Here is a 10,648-nt window from a genome sequence, read left to right as displayed (position 1 = left end):
TCTCCACTGCACTTTCACTGAAGCTATATCTTTCGACCTCAACTTTTGGACCTCCTGCTCCAAAATAGCTACTTGCTCCACATCATAAGTCAAATCACCATTTAACTGAATCGTGCTGAAATCCAAGACATGAGACGGATTGTCGATATACTTCCGGAGCATAAAAACATGAAATACCGGATGCACACTCGATAAGCTGGGTGGAAAAGCAAGCTCATATGCCACCTCCCCAATCCTCCGAAGTACCTCAAAAGGCCCAATGAACCGAGGGCTCAATTTTCCCTTCTTCCCAAATCTCATAACACCCTTCATGGGTAAAACCTTCAGTAGAACCTTCTCCCCAACCATGTAAGGCACATCACGAACCTTTCCGTCATCATAACACTTTTGTCTTGACTGTGCTGTACGAAGCCGCTCCTGAATCACTTTTACCTTGTCCAAAACATCATGTACAGAGTCTATACCAAAAATCCTAGCCTCGCCCAGCTCAAACAAACCTACTGGAGATCTACACCGCCTCCCATATAAAGCCTCATACAGAGCCATCTGAATACTCGACTGATAACTATTGTTGTAAGTAAACTTCGCGAGTGGCAGAAACTGGTCCCATGAACCCCCAAAATCAATGACACAAGCGAATAACATGTCCTCCAATATCTGAATGGTATGCTCGGACTGTCCGTCTGTCTGAGGGTGAAAAGTTGTGCTCAACTCAACCTGAGTACCCAACACTCGTTGCATGGCCTTCCAGAACTGCGATGTAAACTAAGTACCTCTATCTGAAATGATGGAAACTAGGACACCATGTAGGCGAACAATCTCTCGGATATAAATCTCAGCTAACCGCTCTGAAGAATAGGTAGTACACACTGGAATGAAGTGCGGGGACTTGGTCTACCAATCTACAATCATCTAAATAGCATCGAACTTCCTCAAAGTCCGTGGGAGTCCAACTACGAAATCCATGGTGATCCGCTCCCACTTCCACTCTGGAATATCTATCTACTGAAGCAATCCACCCGGTCTCTGATGCTCATATTTCACCTGCTGACAATTGAGACACCGAGATACAACCCTGTCACGCCCCAAACCTAGGGAGGCGTGGCTGGCACCCGGTGCCGTAGTGGCCCGAGTGAACCACTTTGTAACTCATTCATTCCTTTTTATAACTATCATGGACTAGCATGGCCACAACTCGTCGTGTAAAATTGTAAGTGGGCAAATGTTATATCAATGAACCATCATTCATAAAATATGAATACATATGGTCGTCAAGGCCTCTCACATACTGTACATAGTAACCTTGTGTCTACAAAGCCTCTAAGATTATTTGACATAAAATGGAACAGGATACCGGCCTACCCATAAGTCTGTAGCAAAACTCTGGCATGTGACAACTCATAGACTCGGCTGCACTCCGAATGAGAAGGAATCTTACCAATCCTTCGCTGAATGCCAATCTCATCTACGATGAAGGCTCGTCAAACTGATTATCTATACTTGCATGCATGAATGTAATGTCCCTAACAAAAGGAATGTCAATACAAATAATGTACTGAGTATGTAAGGCATGTGTGAATAAGTATATACAGGACATGGAAGAAAAGGTGGAGTAAATAACTCAGCCTGTAAATCTGAATGGCTCTGTAAATCAAAATCATGAAATATCTTTAATGTCATGCATATGAATACAAATGTCATGTAATGCATAGGTCTGTACGTATATAACATCATCAAGCCTCTGAGGGTATCCCGTCATATCGTCTCGGCCACTGTGGGAAAATTATCAACGTATACCAGCTGATCAGGTGGTGGTGTGTATATAATGCCATAACCTTTTTTCCATATCCCATATACATATATTCACATATATACGCGTATATAACGCCATCTGATGTCATTGCAGGCAAAATCATCAATGTATACCAGCTGATCAGGTGGTGGTGCGTATATTAACACACACACACATATATATATATATATATACGTGTATATAACGTCGTCTGAGTCATGGGTACAGGCACATGCAAATGAGCGCAATGCATGAGAAGTACGTTAATAAAACTTTTCGGGACGTCAAAAGACCATTATACCTCTGATTAATATCATTTTACAGGAATAAATTACATAGACATCCTTAACTGCTAAGAGTAGAAACACTTATAAAATAACATTACTTTTATGTATCATTGACTGGATCATGCCAAAAGAAGAAAGGATTAGCTTTAGATGATTCTCTTGACAATCCATCTAATATATGTCATTTGCGAAAATACGTAACGGCGGATCAAATTAAGGAGAAATCCATATGATGTTCTTGAGAAGGATTACAATATCCTTATAATTGCCAAATCTTAAGTTCTGATATATGACTCTCGCGTTCTAAGAATTGATATGTGACTCTTTCTTTAATTTTCACTCAATAACTAAAAATATCAAACTTGAGGAACATAGGAGGAGCGAATATAGTAGGGATCTGGGATGAGATCCGAGAACCCGACCCAGTAGTCCCATTACCAACATAACCTCCACTTTGTAAAAATTCAACAATTAACACGTCTGTTGATATATCAATGAGCATATTCTCCAAAATAGTTGGAGAACAAAAAAAAATCAACATTAGCATTAAAAGGAAGATGAGTGGGCAAGCCTATCAACTCCAATGAAAGAAAGAGAAAAAGATAAAGATCGGAGAATTTTAAAAGGGAAGGAGACGGTGGTTTTTGGATGTTCAAAACTCTAAAAGGAAGAAAGGACTGCTCTATTCAAAAGGGCTCAAAAGAAACGACACGTGTGTAATACGTGTTTGCAACTTAAAGCAATATGGATGTAAATGTTATTTTAAAATGTACACACAAACAATGTTGCTGTCCAACTCAGAGCAACTGAGAAATTATGAAACTACCCTTCTTTAGACCTCCGCTTATTAAATAGTTAAAATTAATAGTTAATTATTCACACAATTAAAAATTATCTCAAATTACTTAAAATACTATTCTATTTTAATACACTTTATGTACCCTACTATCATGGTCAAGTAGTAACATATAAAATAAATACATACACTAATATTTCATTAAAATATTCATGTAAAAAAATGTACATATTTCTCAACTTATAATTTTCCTAATCTCATATAAAGAGTAAAAAATTTTTTATGCTTAATTCTTAAAATAATAAAAATATAACTTTCTTTTCTTGTGAAAAATCTATATTTAAAATAAAGAAAATCTCATAATCTTTCTCATATTATGCGCATAATTTAAAGCATATTCGAAAATAGTAATATTAATAACTATATAAAATTATATTTTTCAAACTTTTTACAAAATATATTCCACTCAAAATACTAAATCAAATGTATATAACTGTGTTAATGTTATTAAACTCACTGGATATAACATTTTTGTTGTTGGGGGAGCATGATTATGGAGATCTCTGCAAGGTTATTTAGGGACAACATGTAGTAATTGCAAATTTACTGATTATATTTCTTGACTAGCTACCGCGGACACTATGCTATAGTTAAAAGAAAGCTTGTACCATCAAAGATTTATTTCTACCATATAATTACAATTTAATTTACCCTAAGGTAACTAGGCGTATATTTCATAAAAATTTAATACAAGTCATTAGGTGGAAGTACAATTTCGAAGTCATTCATACAACTTAAAACTTCTGACATTTTCTTCACAATAATCATAGCCATGTTGAAGTCTAGGCTGAAAAATATCTCTAGCCAAGTCTACAATATACTCTTAAAGAATCCAGTATGAGTAGAGCGTAAAATTACAAAATATATTTTTTTTGTATCTCAAATCAAGTATAGGTTTAAAAATAAAATTTACAAATTCAAAGAAAGAAACATTATACGCCACAATCTTTTATCATTAATTTTATAAAATGAATGAAAAGGTTGTAGTCAAAGGAAAAAAAGAAACAATCACACTCTTCAAATAGTGTCGTTCTTTTTAAGTTGGAGAAAGTATTAAGAGCCTGTTGGGTTAGCTAATTGAAAGTAGCTAACAAGGATTAAGTGTTGAAAAATACTTCATTGAAACTGATCTTTTAAATTTAAATTCCTAAAAGTGATTACGAGCAGTTTGACCAGCTTATAAGCTTACCCAGATACCATGTAGAATAGTTCTAGCAAGAACTCTAATTTTGAAGGTACAAAAACATAATCATATCACCCAGGTAAATAAGGTATATACGTGATCACACCATAATTGTAAGAATAAATTATAAAACTCATGGGATGTAACACCCTTCCCCCCTTTTGAACATTCGTTCTCGAATGTTAACTCTTAGAGATTTACAAAATTTTCACTAGGGCCTCCTTTGTAAATTAAACTAAAACCCAAACTATATCTGAAGTCTCGACCATTCACAGCCTTTTGTACTTGAGTATCTCGTATCCTTTTTACCTTTACTTTACTTACTTTTTAATTTCGCATCGTATCTTCTATTTCTTTCATACCCTCCCTTCAACATAGGTGAAAATTACACATTAAAGCTCTACTGTGATAACTGTACCTCTGGTGTATACAGAATCTAACGGAAACTTCATAATGACTTCTTACGGCTTAGCTCTATGGCACAATCTGGAAACAAAAGAAGGGTAACATTTCCTAAATGCCCTATAGCCTCTCAATTATAAATGTGGCGCGCAACACACCCATAATTGAAACTCTACTAGGCATGACTTTGTAAACTCCCTAGGACACGACTCGCTCTGATACCACTTTGTCACGCTCCGAACCTGGGGAGGCGTGGCTGGCACCCGGTGCCGTAGTGGCCTGAGCGAACCACTCTGTAACACATTCATTCCTTTTTATAACTATCATGGGCCAACATGACCACAACTCGTCATGTAAAATTGTAAGTGGGCAAGTGTTATATCAATGAACCATTGTTCATAAAACATGAATACATATGGGCCGTCAAGGCCTCTCACATACTATACATTGTAACCATGTGTATACAAAGCCTCTAAGATTATTTGACATAAAATGGAACAGGATACCGGCCTACCCATAAGTCTGTAGCAAAAGTTTGACATGTGACTCAAAGACTCGGCTGCACTCCGAATGAGATGGAGTCTTACCGATCCTTCGCTGAATGCCAATCTCATCTACGATGAAGGCTCGTCAAACTGATTATCTATACCTGCAGGCATGAATGCAGTGTCCCCAACAAAAGGAACGTCAGTACGAATAATGTACTGAATATGTAAGACATGTAAATAAGTATATACAGGACATGGAATAAACCGTGGAGTAAATGACTCAGCCTATAAATTTGGATGGCTCTGTAAATCAAAATCATGAAATATCTTTAATGCCATGCACATGCATATAAATGTCATGTAATGCATAGGTCTGTACGTACATAACATCATCAAGCCTCTAAGGGCATTCCATCATATCATTTCAGCCACTTTGGGCAATATCATCATCGTATACCAGCTGATCAGGTGGTGGTGCGTATATAACGCCATAACTATTTTTCCATATCCCATATACATATATTTACATATATACGCGTATATAACGCCATTTGGTGCCGTTGCGGGAAAAATCATCAATGTATACCAGCTGATCGGGTGGTGGTGCGTATATAATGTCGTAACCTTTTCCCATATTTCATATACATATATACGCGTATATAATGCCGTCTAAGTCATGGGCACATGCAAATGAGTGCAATGCATGAGAAGTACGCTAATAAAACTTCTCGGAACGTCAAAAGACCATTATAGCTCTAATTAATATCATTTTAGAGGAATAAATAACATAGACATCCTTAACTGTTATGAGTAGAAACACTTATAAAATAACATTACGTTTACGTATCGTTGCGTGGATCATGCCAAAAGAAGCAATAATTAGCCTTAACATACCTGAGATGATTCTCTTGACAATACCTCTAATACATGTCGTTTGCGAAAATACATAATGGCGGATCGAATTAGGGAGAAATCCATATGATGTTCTTAAGAAGGATTATACTATACTTCCTTATAATTGCCAAATCTTACATTCTGATATATATGACTCTCACGTTCTAAGAATTGATATGTGACTCTTTCTTTAATTTTCACTCAATAACTAAAAATATCAAACTTGAGGAACATAGGAGGAACTAGTATAGTAGGGATCAGGGATGAGATCCGACAACCCGACCCAGTAGTCCCATTACCAACATAACCTCCACTTTGTAAAAATTCAACAATTAACACGTCTGTTGATATATCAATGAGCATATTCTCCAAAATAGTTGGAGAACAAAAAAAAATCAACATTAGCATTAAAAGGAAGATGAGTGGGCAAGCCAATCAACTCCAATGAAAGAAAGAGAAAAAGATAAAGAACGGAGAATTTTAAAAGGGAAGGAGACGGTGGTTTTTGGATGTTCAGAACTCTAAAAGGAAGAAAGGACTGCTCTATTGAAAAGGGCTCAAAAGAAACGACACGTGTGTAATACGTGTTTGCAACTTAAAGCAATATGGATATAAATGTTATTTTAAAATGTATACACAAACAATGTTGCTGTCCAACTCAGAGCAACTGAGAAATTATGAAACTACCCTTCTTTAGACCTTCGCTTATTAAATAGTTAAAATTAATAATTATTATCCACACAATTAAAAATTATCTCAAATTACTTAAGATACTATTCACTTTTAATACACTTTATGTACCCTACTATCATGGTCATGTAGTAACATATAAAATAAATACATACACTAATATTTCATTAAAATATCCATGTAAAAAAATACACATATTTTCTCAACTTATAATTTTTCTAATCTCATATAAAGAGTAAAAATTTTTGTATGCTTAATTCTTAAAATAACAAAAATATAACTTTCTTTTCTTGTGAAAAATTTATATTTAAATAAAGAAAATCTCATAAACTTTCTCATATTATGCGTATAATTTAAAGCATATTCGAAAATGTTAATATTAATAACTATATAAAATCATATTTTTTTCAATTTTTTACGAAAAATATTCCACTCAAAATACCAAATCAAATATATATAACTATGTTAATGTTATTAAACTCACGGGATGTAACATTTTCATTGTTGGGGGAGCATGATTATGGAGATCTCTGCAAGGTTATTTTGGGACAACATGTAGTAATTGCAAATTTACTGTTTATATTTCTTGACTAGCTACCGTGGACACTATGCTATATTTAAAAGAAAGCTTGTACCATCAAAGATTTATATCTACCATGTAATTACAACTTAATTTAACCTAAGGTAACTAGGCATATATTTCATAAAAATTTAATACAAATCATTAGGTGGAAGTACAATTTCAAAGTCACGCATACAACTTAAAACTTCTGGCATTTTCTTCACAATAATCATAGCCACGTTGAAGTCTAGGCTGAAAAATATCTCTAGGAAAGTCTACTATATACTCTTAAAGAATCCAGCATAAAGTACAGAGTAAAATTACTAAATATATTTTTTTGTATCTCAAATCAAGTATAGGTTTAAAAATAAAATTTACAAATTCAGAGAAAGAAACATTATGCGCCACAATCTTTTATCATTAATTTTATAAAATGAATGAAAAGGTTGCAGTCAAAGGAAAAAAAAAAGAAACAATCACACTCTTCAAATAGTAAGTGTCGTTAAGTTGGAGAAAATATTAAGAGCCTATTTGGGTTAGCTAATTGAAAGTAGCTAACAAGGATTAAGTGTTGAAAAATACTTCATTGAAACTGATCTTTTAAATTTAAATTCATAAAAGTGTGTGTGTGGTGAAATCCGGGGGACCAATTTCCCCATGACATAATGCTTCGAAGAGTGACCCCGGAAACACGGGATCTCGGGTCAGTCGCTTCCCTCGAAACCTGTCGATGCCCTGCCAAGAATAACATCGGCTGAAGCCCCGACGAACGCAGGAATCCCTCCGAGGAATGCACCCGGGGTCGATCAAATCTACTCAAGCGGCTCGACGTTAGCCTACATGCGACGTAAAGTTAACAGGCTATCACATCTCATTCTCTTTTGTCATACTACACATCTTGTACTTAGTTTGGGCATCCCCTTCCTATAAAAGGCGGGTCACCAGAATCTTGTAAAGCAACTCCAATCATCCTACTCAAGGGCAATAATATCTTCTCTCTTCCTCTCTTCTCTAATTTGCTTATTCCCCTTGGCTCAAAGCCATTTATCTTCGGTCATTCTTCTTGTTTATCACTTGGTACTGGCTCGAGGCCGTCTCCGTATTCATCGTCTCTTAACTTGTTCTTTATTATATAACTTAATATTGGCCGAAAGAGCCTTGTCTAATTATATCTTTAACTGTTATCCCATCCCCGACTATCCTTGGTAGTTCGAGATCGATACTAACGCCGATCCCGAGGTCCCATCGACCATCTCTGCATCCGGGCAATAACCCCCACTTTCGGTTTGGTTACTGCCTCTTTTTACCCCGCATTTCATCGTTAAACTTGGCATTCATAGCATTCTGCTTTAATAACTAGCTCGAGAATAGATCACATATTTTTAGAATCCCATTTACAAATTTAATTGTTGTTACCATTTTCACGGTAAACAGTTTGGCGTCCACCGTGGGGCTAAAAATAATAGTAATTATTTTTTTGTTGGTTTTCATTACACAAATACACATCAGCTTTCACACTTTTTCTTGTCCAAGATCTTTTGACTTCAGGCCAAAATGTTCGGCTCGGTAAACGGAGTTGAGAACGACAACCTCGAAAATCACGGGGAAAATGGCATGGTTGTCTCGGCTGATGGAGCACCTCCGCGAAATCCTGATATCGTTCCCGGACCGATCATTGCGCTTGCAGATTCACAGGACGCACAACAAGTCGACGAAACTTCTCACACCGACAGGAGCATGCGACATAGCGACCAACAGGAAGCTCAAAAAAGCCGGCCCGGGAAGAACAGGAAGTTAGTCCTCATGTTATTTTTGAAATGTTGCAGGCACAACAACTGGCCATTGCTCAGCTACAAATCCATCCGAGAACCCCTAGCACAGCGGCGCCAGAGAAGGCTCCCCCCGCCGAGCGAGCACTCAAAAGGTCAAGCACAACGGGTCAGTAGCTGACCCTGCCATCGTAAAAATGCTCGAGGACCTCACCAAAAGGATTGAATCAGGTGAGAGAATAATTGTGTTACAACCCATATCCACATGTGTTAGTTCATGCCATATATTAGTTAACATAAATCCAAGAAGGAATTATCTTTGAGATGATAAGAAGTCAATCCTATTGGTCTTAAGTGATACAAGAGTGTATAAGGGTGATTAACAAGTATTAGAAGTTAAATGAATCAAGGATGTTGTAACTCGTATTTTCAGGTAAATCTAGCGGTGCTTAATACACTCAAGAGGTCATGTATTAAGGTATTTTAATCATATAATATCCGTATCATAAGTATTGAAGTCAAACGAGTTATGAAACAAAAGTCGACAAAAGTTGTCGCAACTTAGGTTCATAATTTTACTTAAACATTAGGTCAAATATTTCTAATCCTTTCTCCTAATTTACAAGGAATTACGGGGTGATCTACCAACAAAATTAAATATCTATGCGTCTAGTTTCCAACTCATTAAACCGTTCATCGATACGATCTCAGAGTAGAGAGATATTCGCATTTTCGCGAGACTGCGCCAAGCACCTCTCTATGGGGCCCACTAAGGCGGTTTAAGATATTTGGACCTATATAGGATGCCTCCAAGCCGTTTTAAGTCATTTATTCTCACTATTTTCAGACCTTAGAACCCTAGGAACATCCTCTCAAGGTTCTCTCAAGATTCAAGACCCAAAAAAGGGCAAACAACACAAATCAAGTGTCGGGAATTCCGTGGCGCTAGTAAGTCTCTTGTTCTTCTTGTTGTTGCTCATTTTTGTGTCGCTCCAGCTCGTGTGGGAGGTTGTTTTAAAGGGTTTATGTTCTGTAAATACTCCCTCATGTTCTTAATATCAATACTAGGTGATTTCAAGCCTTCTAAAGTGATTCTAGTGCCGAAAAACACTAATTGATCGCTAATTTCGCTTTTTTGTTGTTGTGGCAGCATTGGAGGGATATTTTATGGAAATTTAAGGTCAAATTGGAGTTGTTCTTTCTGTATAAAGATAAGGAACCTCTTACTCTATATGTATTTAAGATTATCCAAGTTGCGGCTAAGCCATTGAAGCTAGAACTTGTGAAATATATATCGAAAGGCTTGGTAGTAATGTTATTGTTTTGTGGACTGTTTTGCGTTGCTGTTGGGCTGCGTATTTTACTACTGTTTTGTGGAGTTTTGGAGGAGGAAGGGTGTGGAGAAACACCATATATATGTAGGGTTGTGGGATGATAGTTATTCGTAACATTTCCGGGTCGTTTGACACGACTATGGTGGTCGTCGTATGTATGATGTAATTAGGTTGTGCGTGGATTGTTTTGGGAGGCTCAATATGTTTATTATTGATGTTGTTTGGGCTGTTTGGTGATTGTTTTGAATGGTGTGAAGTCATATATATAGGGGATGTGCTGTCCGTTTCAACTTAAAATAGGTTGTGGTCGATACATAATAGTTATGACGCTTAAATGATAACGATAGTATCGTTCCTCTTATTGTAGACTAAGGAGTTGTGACAATTGCAT

The 10,648-nt window shown here is 36.5% G+C and overlaps 1 long non-coding RNA gene across 1 annotated transcript; it reads right to left on the bottom strand.

Moving 5' to 3' along the window:
* Positions 1-4,874: 4,874 nt before the first annotated feature.
* LOC142178889 (uncharacterized) lies at positions 4,875-6,410 on the bottom strand. The gene is made up of 2 exons (XR_012707083.1): positions 5,903-6,410; positions 4,875-5,169 (listed from the first exon to the last, which is right to left on the bottom strand). It is a non-coding gene; the product is annotated as an uncharacterized LOC142178889 (long non-coding RNA).
* Between the last annotated feature and the right edge of the window lie 4,238 nt (positions 6,411-10,648).

The sequence above is a fragment of the Nicotiana tabacum genome, unplaced genomic scaffold (genome assembly GCF_000715075.1).
Source record: "Nicotiana tabacum cultivar K326 unplaced genomic scaffold, ASM71507v2 Un00020, whole genome shotgun sequence".
Classification (NCBI taxonomy): domain Eukaryota; kingdom Viridiplantae; phylum Streptophyta; class Magnoliopsida; order Solanales; family Solanaceae; genus Nicotiana; species Nicotiana tabacum.
This window is presented reverse-complemented; position numbering and strand designations above follow the sequence as displayed.